The sequence below is a fragment of the Gracilinanus agilis genome, chromosome 5 (assembly GCF_016433145.1).
Source record: "Gracilinanus agilis isolate LMUSP501 chromosome 5, AgileGrace, whole genome shotgun sequence".
NCBI classification, from domain to species: Eukaryota; Metazoa; Chordata; class Mammalia; order Didelphimorphia; family Didelphidae; genus Gracilinanus; species Gracilinanus agilis.
The window spans coordinates 168,492,854-168,516,141 of NC_058134.1; positions in this window are offsets into that span (position 1 = coordinate 168,492,854).

Genomic DNA, 23,288 nt, shown 5'->3' on the forward strand with positions numbered 1-23,288 from the left:
TCTCTCTCTCTCTCTCTCTCTCCCTCTCTCCCTCTCTCCCTCTCTCCCTCTCTCCCTCTCCCTCTCTCAGTAAACTTGTTCCCTCACCATGAAGACTGATTGTTTGAGTCATTAATTCTTTGGGCAAGGCCCTACTTTCACTGCCCACATCAAGATGATTTCTTCTTTTTCTATATGAATCTTTTAAAAATAAGATTCTGGCAGTTACTTCCCCAAAAATGTTGTTATTGAATATGCCCAAGCTATATGACTGGATAGGGAAGTGGGGAGAGGAGCAAATATGAGGCTGAAAGTTTGGAAACCTAAGATCAGGAGCGCACAGCTATCTGGACTTAATAATGTTACATCTTTGGGGTTCTATTTCTTTCAGTAAATTCTACTCTATCAGTGAGTTTTCCTTTCAAATTGTTAAAGGGATTTTCTTAATCTCTCCTTCTGTCTTCTTAAGAGCCTAAAAGAGCAGGATTTATAAGTAGATCAGAACTGACTGAAGTCAGTGAGCCAGAGCTAAAGATTCTGTTACCAAAGAGACCAGGACCTGAGGAGAGGAAGTAGCCTACCCTCTGACAGGAAGTTAGGGGGGAAGAGTTGGTCAGTGAGGAGAGAAAGGAAGCAGCCTCAGACAGTTGAAGGTCTTTTGCCTCTGGGATCCCTAGAGAGCAGGGCGTCTGTCTCTGAGGCAGTTGGCTATTGACAATTGGGCTGCTATAGAAAACTGATTGAAGGACTGAGTGAATGGTGGCTGTCTATTATTTTAGGGAGTTAGGTAGTGTAATGGAAGATTGGAGGGATGTTAACTATTATTATTTGTGGGTTCACACTGGGGTGAGAGAGACAGGAATGCCAGTTGAACAGGACCAAACAGGATAGGGAGACCAGGGTTTACTGCCAAGGAGCGAACTGTCAACAGGAATGGCAGTTAGACCCAACAGTCTCTCAGCCCACCTAGGCAAGGGCCTATGGAACCAGCAGGCAAAAGGTAAAAGTTTATAACAGTTTAATTGAGGGAAACAACAATAAAGGATGGGAATTGGGATTATTACACTTAAAAGCTAAGGGCAAACCACAGGGGCAGGGGAAGGACTTGACTACACTAAACTAAGACCTAAGCCAGGCAGGACCCAGAGAATAACAGGACTGGAGTGGGAATCCTCACAGTAGAGTCTGGAGATGTTTTCAGGATGCCAGGAACCAACCCCTCCAGAACTGATAGTCCAAAGCAGACCAGTAGGGAGAGGAGCCTGCAAGCTGTCCACCAGATCGCAGATCACTCCCTACTCAGTGCTGTTGTACAGGATAGATGTCCTCTGCTTCCTACCTTCACCACACTCCAGGATCCCAGGGAATCAGGGTGCAACTCCACAAGCTCTGAGGTCTCCCAGGGAATCAGTTCCTACCTGTAACTCTCACCATGGAGTCCTTCTCAGAGAGTGCAAGTAACTTCCTGCTTCCCCATTCCATGTGGAATTCTCCAGCCCTTCCTGCTAGGTCCACATTAACTATATATAAACTAATACCTAAATAATCCTCACAACAGTTGTTAGTGAATAATTTATAGATAGGGTAGAATAGATTAGGCCTGGTGTGCCAGGCAGAAGAACCTGTCCTGAGAAGACAGTTAGAGATAGTTTAAGGAAATTTTAGATAGTATAAGGAATTTTAGGTATAGCAGATATAAGTTTAATATAGGATATAAATTTAATAATCTCTCTTTACTGTTCTATCTTTCTATCTGTACTTCTTTCTTAAATTAAACAAAGTTTCTGTTAAACTGTTCTCTTCACTTTGTCGAATCCCTTAATTTAACTCTTACAACAAAATCACATAAAGTTGAAGAGATAAGAATCTCTAATATGATGTAACTGAACTGATTACAAAATTATGAATTATTGTTTAGAATCTTTATACCCTTAAACTAGACAGGATTGAAGCTGGGCTTGAGGACCTGACAGCTATGTCACCCAGGCAAATCCTGTTTATACATGTGTAGGAGAAGTAAAAGGGGATTCTAGATTTGGCTCGGTTGGTTATGTCCCCAAAAAGAGGGAGCAGGAGTCATTCAAGCTTAGAGCACCATCTGTTGACTTGCACACTGAGAGCTCAAGTCTATCAGTTCTGGGAAACACAGGAAATGCTTATTGTTCTCCACCTTGCATAATCACTTCAGTTTTCTGCCCTCTATTTCTGCCTCTTAGTTAAAATAAAGATAGATGAAGGCAAACTTGCAAAAGACTTTGGAGAAAAAGCATGCAAGAACCCTGTGGAAGAGACTGTTTGCAAAGGCAGTCAACCGTACACCTGGAACCATTTGGGGTCACATTCCAGAATGAGAGGGAAGGATAAGGAGGACAGAGAGTTCCAGGGAGCATTTTTGCCTTGGGATGCTGGGGGAAGAGGGAGGTGGGGCACGGAACTGTCCGGTGGCCATTTTGGATTGGTTATAGGGGTTTGTTTGGGCTGTTCTCCAGACCTACCTGAGAAGATCCAGGAATCCAGAGACTCTTTACCTGATCCTGACCCTCATCCTAATCTCATTTTAGTGCTGAGACCTGGTTCTTGGAGATTTCATGTGCATGAGAGAAGTTGCCTGGACAGAATCTGTCTGCCATACTACAAGCCAGACCATTCTTGGCTTGAGCCTGTTGGCTTCTAGCTAAAACCTTATAATCTGAACTTTGTTCTCATTTTGTAGACCAACTAATCAGATTTTAGTTAGCTAGAAGGGTTTAGGCAGATAGAGAGAGTAAATAGTGTAACCCAATGGTGTTGGGACCAAACAAGTCTTTGCAGACCAGTATCTGAGTGAGAGGAGCTAGAACCTGGTAGTTTAAGGAACTCCTTTTACCCTGGTCCTCTACCCATTCTGCTATTTATAAAGTAAACATCGTTTATTTGAATAACATCAAACTGCAGTCAGATTTTGTGTTAAATTTACAGAGGACTATTGTGACTGACCCCTGGGCCTACAAACTAGGCCAGAACCACTGTTTGGGTCATCACTAATCTAAACCTAAATCCACACTAAGGGACCTCTATCTAGTGATTAAAAACCCATTCTTTTAAAGTTCAACACCTTATACCATATACCAAGATAAAATGGATATACAATTTAGAAATAAAAGGGGATACAATAAACATTAAGGGAACACAAAATAGTTTATCCATTAGGCATATAGATAAGGGAAAATTTTTTGACCAAATAAGGCATAGAGAATATGATGAGATATAAAATAGAAAACTTTGACTACATTAAATTAAAATTAAAAAATTAAAAGGTTTGCACACACACAAAAATATCAATGCAACCAAGATTAGAAGGGAAACAGAAACTGGAGGAGGGTGGGGATTTATACCAAGTATCTCTGACAAAGGCCTCATTTCTCAGATATATAGAGAACTGTCAAATTTATAAGAATACAAAGCATTCCCCAATTCATAAATGGTTCTCAGACGAAGAAATTAAAATAATCTTTAGTCATGAAAAAATGCTCCAAATCAGTCTTAATTAAAGAATTATAAATTAAGACAACTCTGAGGCACCATCTTATACTTATCAGACTGGCTAATATGACAGAAAGGGAAAATGACAAATGTTGGAGGGGACCTGAGAAAATTGAGACACTGTTGGTGGAGCTATGAACTGATATAATCATTCTGGAGAACAATTTGGAACCATGTATAAAAGACAATAAAACTGTACATACCCTTTTACCCAGAAATATCACTACTAAGTCTTTATCCAAAAGAGATCAGATAGGAGGAAAGGACAAAAATATTTATAGCAATTCTTTTTGTGGTAGCAAAGAATTGGAAGCTGAAGGAATATTCATCAATTGGGGGATGATTAAACAAGTTGTGGTGTTTGATTGCCATAAAAAATAAAAAATAGAATGATCACAAAAAACACCTGGGAAAACTTACATGAAGTGATGCAAAATGAAATGAACAGAACCAGGAGAACATTCTACACAGGCACAGAAATAACGTATGATGATCAACAGTGAATGACTTAATTATTATCACTAATGCAAGGATTCAAGACAACTCCAAGAGACTTATGACAAAAAAAGGTTATCTATCACTATATAGGAACTGATGGAGTCTGAATGCATATTGAAGCATACCATTTTTTACTTTATTTCCTTCATGCATTTTTTTCTTGTATGTGTAATGTGGGTCTTCTTTCACAACATGATGAATATGAAAATATGTATTTCATGATAGCACATGTATAACTTCAATCAGATTGCATGACATCTTGAAAAGTAGGGAGGAGAAAGGGAAAGAGAGAGAGAATGTGGATCACAAAATGTCAGAAAACAGTAAGAGTTTTATCTGCATGGAACTGGGGAAAATAAAATAAAAAAATAAAGGTGATCATGTGAAAAATAATAACTAGTAGTTCAGTGTGAAATGGATAAAGGAGAGTATGGAGCTAGAAAATATGATAGAACCAGATTGTAGCAATGTTTAGGGGTCAGGCTAAGAAGATTATGTAAGGATAAGGGATAAGGGACGGGAAATAATGCAAAGGTTGTCTCTAAGAGGGGGAGAAGAGAATTTAGCCACAAACCCTGGGAAAAGACTCTAAAAGGGGGAGCTCTTTAGAAGGGATTTTGGGGAGTTTACTGGGAAAAACTGACACTCCTGACTCACCTTCTCTCTGAGCTGGAAGGGAGAACAGCTGCTCCATAAACTCCTGGGAACTAACTAGTTTTGTGGAAAAACTGGGAGGTTCTTGGGTCTGAAAGAATACCTGGGAGGAGATCTGTGTTTCCCTGAAGTGCTGTCAATAAACTGGCTGTGACAATTTGACTAAGGTAAACCAAAGGGTTTTACATCGGGGACTTTGGGATTTACCTAAGAAGCCAACCCCAGGCTTGGGGAAGGACTCAGTACACCTGTGAGTCCTGTCTCCTGTGAAAAATAATAACTAGTAGTTCAGTGTGAAATGGATAAAGGAGAGTATGGAGCTAGAAAATATGATAGAACCAGATTGTAGCAATGTTTCAGAAACAATCTGGGATATTTAGTTTAGCAAGGTAGTCAGATGGGTTTGGGTCTAGATCAGGGGTCGGCAATGGCTCTTTTGAAGGCCAGATATGGCTCTTTCTGCAGGAGCCATAAAGTCCATTTTTTTCAGGTGCTGTTACAGGAGCCGCACTGTGAGCACTGTACGGCTCTCATGAAATTACATTTTAAAAAATGTGGCGTTTATGGCTCTAACAGCCAAAAAGGTTGCCGACCCCTAGTCTAGATAGATCAGATTGCTGTTAAGGAGGGCTTGAGAAGACCAGAAGAGCATCCCCGTGAGAGGCCCATAAAAAGTAGGAGGAGCTAGAAGGAGGGAAGAAGCAAAAGAAACAAAGAAAGACAACAACAATAACATCACCAGACAGAAGGTCTTGCAAAGTAGAAACATCCCTGGACTTGGAGTCAATAGTATTAGAGATCTGTCTCTAATACTAACTCGCTATATGGCTGTGGGGGGCAGCTGAGTGGCTCAGTGGATTGAGAGCCAGGCCTACAGACTGGAGGTCCTAGGTTCAAGTCCAGCCTCGGACACTTCCAGCTGTGTGACCTTGGGCAAGTCACTTGACCCCTACTGCCCACCCTTACCACTCCTGGGCCAAGGAGGGTCCCTAGCCCGGAGGAAAAAAGGAGGAGGGTTGGGCGTGGGGCTAGCAACCCCACCCTGTAAAAACTACATCTGCTAAAGAAACTGCAACCTAAAGTAGGGGCAGCTGGGCTAGCTCAGTGGATTGAGAGCCAGGCCTAGAGTCGAAAGGTCCTAGGTTCAAGTCCGGGCTCAGACACTCCCCAGCTGGGTGACCCTGAGCAACTGTGTGTCCCATTGCCTACTGGTTGTGGCCCTATGCTCCTAGAATAGAGTCCCAGGATAAATAAATAAAAATTATTTATTTTTAAATAAATAAAAATATATGACCTTGGACAAGTCATTTGATTTCTACTGTGATCTTGGACTAGTCACTTAATCTCTATAGACCTCTGTAAAATTTCAGGATTAAATGACCTAAAATGCCCTCTCTAGTTCCAAATCTATCATCTTACTTTGTAGTCTCCTAGACTCATGGTAAGGATAATACTTTGCTAAAGAAATATCTTCCAGAGCTACATCTTTAATTTTGAGAAAAATAACATGATACTTTTATATTTAATTATTTTTCTGTTCCCATCAGCCTAGAAGAAAAAGATAACTGACTTCTTGATTTACCTTAGTAACAATTTCATCCTTCAAAAAGTGGAGGAACAAGCAAGAGGAACTTATCAGACAGAACAAATTCAATCCTTCTTCTACATTACAGCCCTTTAACCTCTTGAAGACAGTTATCACATTCTTTTTCGTCTTCCCATCCCCTCCAAGTCCCTCACTACCAGTCATCTCTTCTCTAAGCTAAACATATCTGGATCAACAGATCCTAATATGACATAGACTCAAGGCATTTTACCAACCTGGTTGCCATCACCTCAGCCCATGGACATGAGTTGCAAAGAGGTAATTTTAGTATAAATTTCAGCAAAAAAAAAAAAAAAAAAACAACTTTCTAACAATTGGAGCTGTACCAAAGTGGATTGGACTGTTCCATGAAGTAGTTGACTTCCTCCCTCCACCTCTATATGTGAGCATCTGTGTAAAAGTAGGGATTCCTTTCACATATATGGTGGACTAGTTGGCAATAGATGCCAACTCTTCCTCAAATTCTGTGATTCTATAACATCGAAAACTACTGAATTTTGTAGCTAAACAACATCGCCAATATATTAGCAAGCCACTTGCATTCAGCATTTCTAGAACAATATGAAAGTAGATGCCAATCTAGTTTGTACTTGTTTATCTGCTAACATACATGCCTATACCCCCCCATTCTATTTATAGTATGTGCACAATTGCCCAAAGTAGCCATGAAACCATGTAATTACATTTTGAATTAGAAGTATAATCATTGACATTAAGTACAGAGAAAGAGATTAGCATATTTCTAAGAACACTGGATTGCAACCAGGAAAAACTGTTCCCAAGGCGTACAGTCTACCCTAATGTCACAGATGCGACTAAGATCTACATAAATGATAATCCTGATGAAGGGCAAATGAAAACTGGACTTGTATCAAAATCAGAGAGGAAAAGAATTGGAGGGAAAGGGAAAGAGCAAGCTGAGGCAAGGCAAGGCAAGGGAAGGGAAGAAAAGATGAGGAGAGGAGAGGAACAAAGTAAAGTTTCATTGAACCCAGACTTCAAAAGCTAGTTTAAATTATACTTCACTTTGGGGCAGAGGAGAGGGGGAAAAGTTGAAACAAAAGGGCCAACTAAATATACTTAATTAAGAGATACTTTTGATAATTACAACCAAAACCTGTTATCAGAGACTGAGCCAAACTCAAGCCTGGCTCTCTGCTACTGTTTCAAATATCAGGTACAGTTAAGTTCAATGGGTAACAAAATATAAGGATGGCTAAACTTTATAAATACTTAGTTTGATCATCCTGAGCCCACTATATATACATTTTGATTTCAGGCATTCTTTCCAAAACATAAACTTTTAAAATGCAAAACCTCAAAGCTGATTAAAGGTACTGTTGAAAGATGGAAGATGGAAATCTATTAACATGATTTGGAGTTCTTCAAAGTGGACATTCATTCTAATAGTACTATCCCAAAATTTGAACCCTGTCCATGTCCTCCTGGAAATTCCCCAAAGGGAATTTGCTAGATATCTTCTTTTAGAACTGAATTTATTACATGAGTTTCCATACAGAATACCAGCAGCTAAGTGCGCACAGTGGATAGGGCATTACACATTGAAGTTAAAAAGATCCAAGTTCAAACATGGTCTCAGACACTTCTTAGCTGTGTGACCCTGAGCAAGTCATTTAATCTCTATCTGCCTCAGTTTTTCCACCTATAAAATGGGGATAATAATAGCACCTACCTGCCAAAGTTGTTATGAGGATAAAGTGCCATAATGTTTGTGAAGCACTATACAAACACTAAAGTACTATATAAATGCTAGCTGTTTTTATTATATGTTATGCCTTTCTCCTGTCACTTACGTGGCTTGCTTCCTTTTATGGTCAAACATCTCTTTAGAAATATTATTTATATCCCTTCTTACCTTTGATTCACCACTAGTTAAGTGCTTCAACCTTTTTATACTCTGCTACTGCCCTTTGGGTGACCAGCAACTGTGATTCCTCAGAAAATAATTGTAGTATTCCATGATTTGCACTCAGACAGAATCATTGGAAAAAATGTTAATATTAAGATGGCTTTTTGTGCCAGGAACAAGGTTGGAATTATCAAAAGCATCGTACAATTTTCTGACTACAATCCAGCCTGTTCCCTTCCTCTTCCTATTCAATTTGGTCCCATACACTAGAAGCATTGCATAATAATAACGATTTTTAAAGTAAAAACATATCAGCTGGACTCCTATTATTTCTGAACAAATTGATCTACTGACTAAAAAAGGAGAATCAGAGTGGGGAAATTATGTTTCTCTGTGAAATTGGACAGTGTGTTAAATGACTCCACAGGCCAAAGAAACTCACAGAGAGTTTGTATTCAGGTTTTTTTTTTCCACTTGGACAAATTTGCTCCATTCCATGCCTTAGTGTCCTTATTTTTTTAAGAGTAGATTACAAGGTACAAACAGTGTTATTCTTTTTTTTTTTTAAAACCCTTACCTTTCGTCTTGGAGTCAATACTGTGTATTGGCTCCAAGGCAGAAGAGTGGTAAGGGTAGGCAATGGGGGTCAAGTGACTTGCCCAGGGTCACACAGCTGGGAAGTGTCTGAGGCCAGATTTGAACCTAGGACCTCCCATCTCTAGGCCTAGCTCTCAATCCACTGATCTACCCAGCTGCCCCCTCAAACAGTATTATTCTATGTTTTCTATTTTTCTTATACATAAAAGTTTTTTTTTTTAAACCCTTGTACTTCGGTGTATTGTCTCATAGGTGGAAGATTGGTAAGGGTGGGCAATGGGGGTCAAGTGACTTGCCCAGGGTCACACAGCTGGGAAGTGGCTGAGGCCAGGTTTGAACCTAGGACCTCCTGTCTCTAGGCCTGACTCTCACTCCACTGAGCTACCCAGCTGCCCCTAAAAGTTTTAATAATAACCAAATAGTTTATGAAGCTACCCAAAAGCTGTCTGATTCAAAATTAAGCATGATCACAGCGAGCATATCTAATCCCAATAGCTACTCCACAATCTGCACCATTGTTCACAAGGTCTTGGCAAAAAAGTACAGATGAAACATTGAAAATCTAGTGCCACTCCTGAAAAAAATAATTCAAAGCAATGATGAGCCGCCAAAGTTATCCTTGTATATTCAGGTCATTATATCCTCTCCATACCTTACTTTATTCAAGCCAATTCAGTACTTAACCTTTGAAATTCTCTTCTTCCTTTCCTCGGATACTGAACTTTTCCCAAAAACCTTGCTCTTCCCCTTGACTTCCTTATTTAAACTACTCTCCTTTATGACCATTCCTCAACCAGGCACCAAACCCTAACTATCATACTATCGGTCCTATCTATCACATCAATCTTCTCTTCTTCATTCCCAATGTCAGCACCATACTTCACACTCAAGTTAGAGTTGCCTTTGACTGTATCTCTCACTTCTCCAAACTATCCCACACAATCCTGCCAGATTCATCTTCCTTAATGCACAGGCTTGATAACATCACTTCCATCCTCAACAACTTTCAATACTGACACAACACATTCTAAATAAAGGCTAAACTCCTTAGCTTGTCATTTAGGCGCTTTCACAGTATTGTAACATGTTGGTGTCTTGGTTTTATTTTTCCTCATAGCATTTAATCTTGTTATGATCATCTCTCATTCCATTTGTCCCTATGCCTTACTACTCCTAAGCTTATTTTTCATTCTCTGTGTGATCTGCAATCCCTCTGCCCTTGTATTATCCCAAATCAGTGTCCTTATTCTTTATACATTCTTTTCCCTTACCAGTTTCAACCCTTTAATGAGCTGATTCTACTATACATGATTAGCCACTCTCTAATCCTTTAATCCTTTTTCCCATCCCTACTCACTCCCTGTCAAATCCCAACCCTGGATTATTCTCACCATCCACTTCTTTCATTCCTACTCATATGTTGATTATCAGACCCAGAGGAAGTTATACAACCATACTAACAAGTTCCAGTTCAAATTCATGTTATGCCATCTTAACTTAACCCTTACTGAAGCAAGTCAATCCTGCTATTTCTCCTTTTATTGATTTCCTATTCCATTCATCACAGTAGCTAATTCCAAAATTCTTCCTGCCTTCACACCTCCCATTTCACTTCCTTCCTCTACCTTCTAAGCTGAGGACCTTATCACCTACTTTACCAAGAAAATTGATGCCATTCACCACAAGCTCTTTCCTCTGTCCTTCAACTCAACTCACACCTCCCTAATTTTAGCTGCCATTTTCTCCTCCTTAACTTCAGTCTCTGACAAAAAGATGGCACTTCTGCTCACCAACATCGAACCCACTTGATATAGTCTGGATCCTAATACCTCCTGTCTTCTCCTGTAAATTATTCCCATTCATTTATTTTTAGGGTTTTATAACATTTCATTTTTTCTAATTGCATGTAAAAATAATTTTTAGCATTTTTTAAGTTTTGAGTTCCAAACTTTCTCCCTCCCTTCTTTCCCTCTTCCCTTCCTGATATGCCAAAAAATCAGATATGTTATGCATGTGTAGTCATACAAAACTTTTCCATATTAGTCATGTGAAAAAAACAGCCAAAAAAAACATGGAAAAAACCAGTGATGGTTTTGAAGAAACCTGGGAAAACTTGGTTGAACTGATACAGAATGAAGTAGAAGGAGGACAATTTTTTTAAACTTTTGTGTATATATGTATATATACACACACACATATATATTTTATATATTTACATAGGAACATTATAAAGTCAACAACTTTAAAAGATTAAGAACTCTGATAAATATAATGCTTTACCAATATTCCAGAAGACCATTAAGGAAACATGTTACCCACCTACCTGCTGATAGAAGTGATAGACTCAAACTGTATAATAAGATGGTATATTTTTGGACAAAGCTAGTATGTAAATTTGTTTTCCTTGACTATGCTTATTTGTTTCAAGAGTTTTGCTTTTCTTTCTTAACTGCATGTATATGGAACAGGGGAGGTAGAGAGAGGCAAGAAAAAGGGAAATGAAATAAGTGAAAAGAAAAGAGGGCATCTTAAAAATGCACAGAGCAGAAAGAATTACAGAGAGCAAGCAGTTTTGAAAGTTACATATTAAATTTATTTTGAATTTGAAAAGTGTAACCTCAATTTCCCTGATTTTTCCCATAAGAAATTTCTCAATTTTTCACAAAAGCAAGCTTTGCACAGTAAACATTTCTATTTTCATGTATAATCCTCTTTTTCAGTTTTATTTACTGTTTACATAGAAGTGCTGGTTTTATTTGATGTTTAATACATTCAGAATAAAAACAAAACAAAATGTCATGAGAGTTCAAAAAGCTGAGAAATGACATTTCTGGCTAGGATGAGTGTGGGGATAAAGTAACACCATAGAGGATCTGTCATTTTATTTGGTTCTTGAAGGTTAGAAAGAGTTTTAAAAGATATAAATTGAGTTGGCCACAGTCAGTCATGGAACCTCAGAATTGGATGGGCCCTTAGAAATCTTCTAGTCCAATTCTCTGTCTACTCTATGAATTTCTTCTACAACATCCATAACAAAATCATCCAGCCTCTGCTTGACTCTTCTTCCTCCCATTATGGGAAATGAATTCCTTGGATGACGATTCTAATTTTGGGGAAAATTATGTTGGCCTTACATTGAATGCCAACTTGGTGTTGTCTATGGTCAGGGAGCTTATGCTCAGGTGTGGGAAGCTGCATGTGATCATGAACAATTAACAGTCACAGACTTCAGGATGCCAGCTGTGTGCAATTAGCCACAAGCATTGCCTTGCCCCTTTGGGACACACTCTCATGCTATCTGTTTTTAAAAAACCAACCAAAAATCCCCCAATCCCTCTGGTTATCTTATGCTAGCTGCTCTTCCAGGCCAGTGAGAGAATATCAGGGTAGTGACTCTAAGAAATTACAGTAGCACAGTAGATAGAGTGCTAGAACTGGAGTCAATAATGTCTGGTGCCTATCACAAGTTGCTTAACCTCGCTATGGCTCAGTTTCCTCATCTGAAAAATGGGGACAATAATAGCACCTGGTTTGTTAGGTGGATTGAATGAGGTAATATTTGCAAAGTGCTTTGCAAACCTTAGGATACTATATAAATTGCTGCTGCCACTTCTGGAGGGCTTTATTGAAGCCACATTTCTAGGGAAAACTAGCCATCTCTAGGTCATTTCTTTCCTCAGGTTTTTGAACCTTTTCCCTGTACTTTAAAGAGGTTGATGACTCTCATGTGCCCTTTAAAAGAGTTAATTTCCCTTTGCATGATAAGTAGGCATCACGTAATCTACATTTCAGCCAAACTGGACTATTAGCCTTTTTCACTAATCTTTTTCACTTTTGCTACTATAACTATACAGTCTGTCCTGTATGTCTGGAAAATTCCCCTTCTCTTCAACTGCATCTTTCATATTCCTCTTAGTTTGCCAAGCCCAGCTTATGGGACAGCATCTTTAGCTAGCCTTCCTTGATGCTCCCAGCTGTTGAAATAATCTCTCTCCATCATCCCCTATCTTGTATTACATTATCAGTATAAGTCTTATATTCCTCCAATAAAATGAAATTCTTTCAGGTGTTATAGGCACATTTATAAGATAGAGTATAAAGCAATTAATGTAGATAAGCATACATACATGGACAGCAAAAGGCAAAATCTTGGCTAGCAGACATTCTTTATGGAATGCAGAGAAGGGGAGAGTGAACTGTCAGGACCGGAGGAAGGAGGTTTTGGAGCTGTGATATTGCCTACCAGTTTGTCTACACCCTGTAACCTGTTGGAGATCTTGGGAGTGAACATCAATTAAGAGCCTAGGCTGAGATAACGTTAAGCCTCTGCAATTTGGTGGACAAATTGCAGATTGTCTTTCTCCCTAGTCCATTGGATTGTACTGGCTAAGCAAGGATTTGATTCCTGTACCCTGAAGTAATCAAAGGATCATCCTGGACCAGTTGTGAGAATCCCCTTGTCTCCAAGCCCATAGCAGTCTCTCCTGTCCCCGCCAGACTGCCTGCGTCTGTGCTAGTGTTAGAGGAAGCCAGCTTAACTCCCCATTCTAAGTGGCAGTTGGTTGAGCTTTCCCTGTTAGAATAGTCAAACCTCTCCCATTTCCCCTTTCCCTATTATCATTAAACTGTTTCTTGTCACTTCTTGTTGTTCCTTCTCCACAACCCAAAAGAACCCACAGTAGAGTGATCGAAATCCCTGGTTAGTAAGAAGGGCAGTTAGCCCCAACTGCCATTCTACCCATTCTGTGTGTTTTCTGTCACTATTCATTCCCCAAGCTCAGTCCTTTCCTTGTGGAAGTGGGTGTGATCCCCTTGTGTTGTTAGTGTTTGGCAGTTAATCAGACTCACCCCAGTATTCCCCCTACTCCCCTGTTTAGTTACTTCACAGGGCAGAGATGGTTTCATTTTTCTCATGGAATTCTTGGTACCTAGCATATGCCTGCATAAAATAGGTGTTTATTAAACAGTGATTTGAAAGAAAATGTTTCTTTAATTTGACAATAGGTAGGCCTCTTTAACCTGGGCAACTGAAGGATGTTCTATGCTGCCTTCCTTAAGACTTCCAAGATATTCGTTTCTTTCCTTCATTTTTCTTAAATGCCTGCTGATAATTTATCTTACCCTGTCCTCCTCTCCAGATGGTCTCTATCTGATGTACTTCCAAACATTCTAATTTTAATTTAATTGTCTCACTTAACACTGAGCTCCAAATTGGTTATTCTAGGTTTCCATAAAGGTATCATTTTAACTTATTCAATCCTATTTTGTTAAAAAAAAATCTAAAATATAATACAATCTGCTTGTAGATTTGCCATAGCAAGTTGCTGAGCCAGAAAATTCTTTCCTATTTCATCAGTATTCTAATGGACCTATAATATCATTAATGTTGGTTTTCTCTCCTCCCTCTGAGTTCACAAACTATCCATACTTTCTCATCCTGTGAAGCTCTTATCCAAGACTTCTCATAAATTATTGAGGTCCCTTAACAAATGGATAGAGTTAGGGGAACAGGAAGCTGGCAGACAAGTCACCTTCTCTAGTCCTCCCTAACTCACAAGAAACTCCTACAAAGAGGAAGCCTACACCAGATATTGTTAGAGCTGAATCCATGAGGCAAAAGAGAGAACACTGATGAGTAATAATTCTTAAACTACTCACTCAGCACCTTTCCTTCACCAACATCCATGTACCTTAAGCGACACAAAAACTATCCTTGTGTCCTTGTGCCCGGGACTTATAGATGGATCACCTTCTTCCACAGAGATTTTGTTGGCATATCTTATATCCCTATTACACCCAGATGCAGCTTTGAAATTCAGACCTTAAGTGTACTTAACAACAAAGGCAAAAAAAGAGTTAAAAAGTTGATAAAGCTGTTAAAAACTATGATTCTTAATTGGGCAGTAAGCTTTAATTCAAGAAGTCAGCAGATGGCTTCAAGAACACAAAATGTTATTTTAATCTTAAGAGGCTCTCTATCAAAAACTCTAGAAAACCTTATAAGAATATTAAATAGTTCCTGAAAATAAGGGAAGTTGCACCTTCTTTGATGTTTCTTTCTTCTCAAAGTACCCTGTTCCTGGCTCCTCTGAAAGCTGTAAAATGTCCTAAATAGATTTTAAAAAATGTTTATGTCTGAAAGGATAAAAGTCCTACTTGTACAAAAATATGTATAGCAGCTCTTTTTGGGGTGGCAAAGAATTGAAATTTGAGGAAATGTCCATCAATTGAGGAATGGCTGAACAAATTGTGTTACACACTAGAGATGGAATACTATTGAGCTATAAGAAATGATAAGCAAAGCAATTTTCAGAAAAAGCTGGAAAGACCTACAAGAACTGTTGTAGTGAAATTAGGAAAGTGAAGATGACAGGCAAAAGACAGAGAGAAAAAATTCCAGAACACTGGGTCAGAGACTGGTTGAGTTGGCGGTTGGTCCCTGGACTTAGACCCTGAAGGTACTGTTTTTCTCCCTGAATATCTTGCCTTTGTGGATCATCAACTATCAAGATTTCACTGGCTGGGAAGAGATTGAGTTTGGGTGAGAAACACTAGGGGGCAGTGGAGTCAAAAGCCTTACTCCTTCTCCCTTTTGGATTAATTGCTGTGACCTACTGGATTCCTGAAAGACCTTACAGGACAACAGATGTGAGATCTCCCAATCAGCCCAGTTGGACCTGTTTCACCTTCCAGCTTTCCCTTACTTTAAATACCATCATAGGGGAAACTCTGGATGGGATTGAGTTAGGCAGCTGGGTAATTTAGAGAGATCAATATAGAAAATCTGTTGGACCTTGGTGGGAAGGAATCCAGATCTGTTCCTCCTAGTTAATTCATCCCACTCCCTTCCCTTACCTATCCTAGTTAATTTAATAAACCTTGTTGTTGTTACCTTAACAGCCTCTCCCTAAAATCCTTACCCAGATCAAGTTACTGGCCTAAGGACAACCAACAACCTAGAGATTCAGTTAACATCATTCATCCAATCTAAATACCTATATTAATACTCTATCAATACATATTTTACCAGACCCACATTTTTATTTTATTTCTTCAGAACTGATGAAGAGTGAAATAAGCAGAACTGGGAGAACATTGTATACAGCAATAGAAATATTGGATGGAGATAATCTGTGAAAACTTGGCTACTCTCAGCACTGCAATCATCTAGGACAATTCCTGAAAGACTTATGACAGGGAATGCTATCCACCTCGAGAGAAAGAACTGTTGCAGTTGTCTTTCACATTGGTGTATTTATGGTTTTATTTTGGGATTTTGGTTATGTATGAGTTTGCTCTTACAACAATGACCAATATGGACGTATGTTTTGCATGACAATAGAAATAAAACTTTTAAAAACTTTCACTTCTCTGGGAAAGTATAAAAACTTATGAAAAATTATAGAACATATTCCTTAAGGTCAGAAACTTAGTATAAACCTCAACCTTGGAACTCTCTTCCCTGCAATTACAGTCAAAACTTATTCATTCATGAGCATAATTCACTGCTAATGGAGTTTTTTCCCTAAATTGAGTGAAAAGAAATTTAAGGGAGAAAAGCTAAAATGACAAATATTTCAAAAGAAGGAAAACTAAATAAAAATCCAGAGTACTGGCTAATCAATATTGTGGAACAATCAAATATGATAGACTTAGCTACTAACAGCAATATAATGATCCAGAACAATTCTGAGGGACTTATGAAAAAGAATATATCCATCTCCAGAGAAAGAACTGTTGAAGTAGGAATGCAGATGAAAGTATGTGATTTATCACTTGTTTATTTGGATATATGTATTGGGGTTTGGGTTTTATAAGATTATTCACTTACAAAAATGAATAAAATGGAAATATGTTTTTTGTTAATATATGTATAACACAGACTGAATTGTTCGCCAACTCCAGTAGGGGGCAGAGGGAAGAAGAGAGGGAGACAATCTCAATCATATAACTTCAGAAAACTTATGAGGAAATGTGTTATTAAAATACATTTAAAAATTTAAAAATCAAGTACTTGCTAATAAATAAAGATCTGGAAACTAAAAAAAGATGAATACATAATTCTCAGAGGGATTATAAATCTCTCTTAGCAAATATTACAAAACAAAGTGAACCAATGGAAACACAGAATTCTATGGAATACAAAGAGAATATGAAACAACAAGAAAATTCACAATGTGTCAAAAGAAATTAAAACAGTAAGAAATTAGGATAAATATGTATCAAAATTTATAGCTCTTAATGTAAAAAAATCTTTTAAACTAAATTAGTAGATTAGAAAAAAATTGCATCCCAGGAGTTTTTTCAAAGAAATGAAAGGTGTATTAATAGATTTGGGGGAAAATACTAAAGGGAAGTGGAGGAAAATCTAGTAAGTCGAAGCAAAAGACAACAATGTTTACAAAAGAGTACTTGTACTCTAGACAAGTAAAAGCTATTGACTTCAAAGAAAAAAATGAACAGAGACATCTTAAGAATCACGTTCTCTAAGAATATGAAAAGTCAAAAAACCTGAAAACTTCCAAGAATTTGTAAAGTCAGAAAAGTAATGTTTAATTAAGAGGATCCACAGATTGTTTCAAATTCTTATACACATAATAGTTAAACTTAACCATTTCCAGTATTATTCCTTGGTCTTGCCTTACAACTAGCTAGTCTATTTCAGCCAGACATCTTTTCAATGATATAGTTTATAACACTTTTTGCTCGATCATATTTTGTCATTGGTAATGTGCTAAAGCCTATTTGTACTTAGAATGCCTTTCTCCATTGCTCTCTGGGTGAACTAAAATTCCTTTCAGATTCTGGAATCCCAATATACTTTCACTAGAAGATTATCTGTACCAACCAAATATATTTTTGTCTTATAGAGAATATTGGGGCTTTTAAAAATCATAGTGGGAAAGGTATCAGTTGTGGAAGCAAAGGGTATGGGTGCAAATTTTCCCCTGATGATTACCACTTTTGTGACCTTGGGCAAGTCACTTTAGCTCCCTCAATGTCGGTATCCTCATCTATTGTTATAAAGGGTCCCAGTGATATGAGGAGCTAAAGCTGAGTGTGTGTGTGGGTGATACTCAAGTGTAACACTTAAGTTGTGATAGGGAAACACAAAGGGCCCACAAGATAGTTGTATTGAGTCTACCAAACTCAACTTCAGAATAACAGTGTTCCAGACTAGCCAGCCAAATGAAGAATCTGTGAATAGAATTGTACAGATCCTCTAACAGTCCAATCTGGCCTCGTAGGATAACACTAGAGTTTGACTGTGGATTATATTTTGCTATGAGTGTTACTATCCTCCTTTCCCTCCAAAGCCTCAGGGATAGAATCACTAAGCCTAAAAATAGAGTTGACTACAATCTAGGTAAGTTTAAAGATTTAATATGCTTCAGGCTTAGGAGGAGAGCAGGGCAAATAGGAGGGAAGCAGGGCAAATAGCAGGGAAGGAGTGAACAGGAAGTTCTTGATCTAAGCTAAAGATGTCAAAGATGGTATTTGAACCTAAGGTAATCAGGATTATCAGTGGTCAGTTGATAACTGCCAGTTGCCAGCCTGGCAGGGCCAGACTGCTTCACCTAAATCAGGTTATTTACTGAAGGGTTGTTGTTTCTTCTTGGAGTATGAAACAGGAACAGGTTACTCAGTATAAAGGTATCAAAGGATCTGGGACTGTGAGATTGGTCAGTGAAGCTTGCTGGTAATTCAAGTTGACCTAAGGCCTAACCAAACCAAACCAAAACCTCCCACTCCCCAAATCCAATCTCCAGATTGAGATGAGATTTCAGTTCAGTTCCAATCCTTCCTTATATACCTGAGCTTCTAACTGTCTTGGCACATGGCACCTCCTGCCAGTCTCAGCTCATTCTATGTTCTAAACAGACAACTTGTCCATCATCTTGCTCTCCATGTTGATTTGCAAAATATTATTACACTATAAAATTATGTGGTGGAACTACCAGCCCTAGATTTATAATTCTAAGAACTCTACGTGCTGTCCATCCACCTATATATCACAGGTATCAATAGTTTTTTTTTTTTCATAAACTTATTTTTTTCCTGGGTCAATAGTTAGGCCAAAGCCTTTTCTGTAATTATGAATTTCATTTAGGAGGGTATGTAATATTCCAAAAAGCAAATGAGATAATATATTTAAAGTGCCTTAGCCTGTTGCACTATATTAAATGTTAGCTGGTTGTGTTGCTGCTGCTGCTAATGTTGCTTATACTAGTGTTCTTGGACTTGATGCAATTAACAGAACATTATTCAAAAATATTACCTACTGGAAGACTTCATCATCTATAGGAAATACATAATTACTAGAAATCCTCAATTATAGTGGAAAACACCTCTGACAAGTATTTGCTTCATTATTTTATACTTTTCAATATTAGAAACAAATAAACTATTACCATTCTTCCAAGTAATCAAGAAGTATTTTCACATTTGCATGGAAATCATCTTATAGGAAAAGAGCTGTTAAAGTAACATTTTACTCCACTGAATTAACTTATTCTGTTATAACCAACTAATAAAAATGACACAGTAGAATCCTGTATTTTCTCTTGTGGTTGTTGTTTTTGTTGTTGAATCATGTCTGACTCTTCATAATCCCATATGGGGTTTTCTTAACAAAGATACTGAAATGGTTTGCTATTTTCTTTTCCAGAGGTTAAGTGACTTGCTCAGAGTTATACAGCTAGTGACTCTCTGAGGCCAATTTTGAACTCGAGTCTTCCTGATTCCAGGCACAGCATTCTATCCACTAAGCTACCAAGTTCCCTCAAATTTATTTTCTCTACCTTTTAATCAATTACATTTAATAAATGTAACAATAAAGATGTTTTCTGTTACAGAAAATTGCTTACAATAGGATAAATTTTCATATCTGTGTCAAAGATGCCTAATCAATATGAATATGTTATTCTCATAAAGTTTTCATCATTGCTTCACTACACCACCTATGCTCTAGCCATCATGCTCATCTTCCTTTTATTGAAATGTTGGGTTCTGTTTCCAGGCTTCCTTGTTCTAACAGGTGAGGTTTTTGCCTTTATCTTACCCAGAACAAATTCTCCACACCACTTGCTGGTCAACTCTTCATTATGCTGTCTAAATTCTACCCATAAAACTTATCTCCCTCCCATTGCAACTTTGAATTCTGTCTCTGGATCTCCAAGCTCTAATATGAGTTCTCACCATATCTTACCAGGAAGCAGGATTCTATGATACTTCACTTGCTCACAAACATCAATAGGCATTCTGCATCAACTTATTTTTGATAACCTTTTCTCTCCCCCTTTTAAGATTCTTGGTTAAGTGCTGTCCTTCCTGATAAAAACATATGCTCTTTGAGGACAGATACGTTGCTTGTTTGCATTTTTATCCCCAATGCTTAGCAAAATGCCTGGAACATAGTGACAACTTAATAAATGCTTTCTCTTTCTATTTAGATATGGGGAAAGCATCTGTATGGGTTAGTCTCAATATTTTCTTGTCAGTTTACTTTTTGCATTATGTAACATATTTGGCTCTGGGTTCACTATCAGAATTCCCACTCATAGTGGCAGATTAAATGTCCCAGGTGGCTACATCACTCTTCAAAGTTCAAAGGGAATTTGAGAGGCTTGGAGGTAGTCTTCTAGGACTATGGCTTATGAGTCCCCATTCAATGAATTCTCTCAATAATCAATTGCCAGGTAATATGTTTCCATAATACCTTCTAACCAGGAATTATTACCCCAGTATCAATTGGCCAACCAGCATATATTAATGACAAAGTTTTAGTATTGGATTTGGTCTCTGAGAGAGGATATATAAAGTAAGAAGAGGAACCATGGAATTTTGGAACACCCACATTTAGGGGGCTAAAGGAAGAAGAGCTTTCTCGGTAAAGTGGTGGGGATGAAAGCCAAATTTTTAAAAGTTAAGGAGAGTGGGAGGTAAGGAAGTGGAGGCAACATGGTATAAATAATATTCATTTAAGAAGTTTGACTGTGAAAGGACAGAAATTAGATACTAACTAGTATGGGAAATGGAATCCATTGAAGGAATTCTTAAACTATCTCTGTGTTTCTAAGTAAAAGGAGAAAAGTCAATCCAGAGGGCAACAGAGAGAGGATTTAACTGAGAGAGTTAGGTGCCAGAGAAGGTAGGAGGAATGAATTCAAAAATACAGATTGAAGGAACCTCTAAGCATTTTTCCAGATCAGTTGTAGCCCTGGACTATGAAAAGTATAAAGACCTAATTTGGGTAAACTGGAAAATAAAGGTCCAGTGAGCAAAGGTGTAAAGTATAGACTGAGAACTCTATACAGGAAACTTTTGTTTGTTCAATAAATTGTTTTTCTCTCCAAGCTGGCTCACCAACTAAAAAAAAAAAAAAGATATAAGGGAGAGAGCCAGATGGGATAATGGTAGTTTCCACTTAGGGATCCCCCTGAATACCCAGCCATGATCTCCAGGTATTCTAACTTCTGGTTAGTGAGAGTGAAGCAGAATCACTTTCTCTCACTGGGTCAGTTGTGCAAACACTTTGGAGACAATTGATATATAAAATCAGTATCTCTTTTAAAAGAGAAGATACAAACTGAGAATCAGAACAAGGGGTCCCTAACTCTTAGGGATTTAGCTATTCACCCAACAACCCTCTACGTCCCTCACAAGAGGGAGACTTCAGGTCTTCCAGCTAACTTAACAGCTCCCTTTTTCTATTTAGATGTTCCCCAAAAGTTGACTAAGCTATCTATCTATGACTTGCAGTAGTTAACTTGATATAGTTCAAAAGCTTTCTCCAAAATCCATTAGAATTGCTCTTAAATGTCCATCCCAGGGGGTCTGACCCCTGAGGTAAAACCTCAAAGCCAATCTGACAAGATTTTTTAGATAAAACCTTCTGGAAAGCACAGCAGGTATGATCAGATCCTTTTCTAGATATTCCCAGTCAAACTGAGTACCTCCAAAGATGATTTAGGGATTTTTCCTTCTCCATAGTCAGGTTGAGGTAGTTAATCTCTGACAAGCCACCTTTCTTCCACCCTTCTGGACTGGAAGAACCCCAATCTCCTCTTACAGGAAGTCACTCACTCTCACAGTTGTCATTCCAAACTGTTCCTCCTCTGCCTTCTGCCTGCTCAAATCCTTTCCCTTGAGTTCCTAGTATGTGTCTTAAGGGCAGCCTTCCACTTCTCTTAAATCTTATCCTATCTCTATCCTTTTCCCATTACAATATGAAAAGAATTGAAGATACACTAAATAGTGATAAAGCCACTGGAATTAGCAAATAGAGCTCCATTTCCTGAGATAAAATCCATAGCAAATTTGTAATTGAAGATTAAGCTAAGAAATTATTTAAAACAGTCATAATATACTAAATTTGGCTATTATAGTCAATGTTAGCTCTATTACATTTTTTAACTTAAAATTTTTTTCAATTACATATAGAAACAATTTTTTTTTTTAATTTTAAACCCTTAACTTCTGTGTATTGACTTATAGGTGGAAGAGTGGTAAGGGTGGGCAATGGGGGTCAAGTGACTTGCCCAGGGTCACACAGCTGGGAAGTGTCTGAGGCCGGATTTGAACCCAGGACCTCCCGTCTCTAGGCCTGGCTCTCAATCCACTGAGCTACCCAGCTGCCCCCTAGAAACAATTTTTGACAATTGTTATCTGACATTTTGTAATTCAGATTCTCTCTCTTCCTCCCTCTCCATCTCCCCAGGGTGGTAAAATGTCTGCTCTAAGTGCTGCCATACACTACATATATATCCATAACCTTTATGCTGTGAAAGAAAACACATCCAATTTTAAAAACAATTTATCAAGAAAAAGTAAAAAAGGCATGCTTTGATCTGCAATCAGATTTCATCAATTCCTTCTATGTTGATAGATAACCTTTTTCATCATGAGTCCCTTAGAGTTGTCAGATCTTCGCATTGCTGGTAATAGTTAAGTCTTCATAGTTGATCATCATGAACTACTGCTATTATTGTATACAACATTCTCTTGCTTCTGCTCACTTCACTTTACATCATTTCATATATATATATATATATATATATATATATATATATATATATATATTTCCAGGAATTTTTCTGATCTTAACTGTCTGTAATTTCTTATAGCACAATAGTAGTCCATTATAGCCATATACCACAACTTGTTCCAAACAATACCCATTGTTGGAAATCCCTTCAGTTTCCAGTTCTTTGTCACCACAGAGTTGTCATAAATATTTTTGTACAAGTAGGTCCTTTTCCCCTTTCTTTGATCCCTTTAGGATACAGATCTCCTAGTGATATTGCTGAATCCAAGGGTATGCACAGTTTTATGGCCCTTTGGGCAAGGTTCCAAATTGTCCTCTGGAAGGGTTATATGAGGTCACAGTTTCACCAACAATGTATGTCTTCCAATTTCCCCACATCTCTTTATTATATTTCTTCAAAACCACGCCTCAGCAACTGTCTCATTCTGGAACTTCCTTCTAAACCTAGGGCCTCCTGATGCTAGAATATTCCTCTGCCAGTCCAGATCCCTTTTCCCACTGGTGAGGTCTTTCAA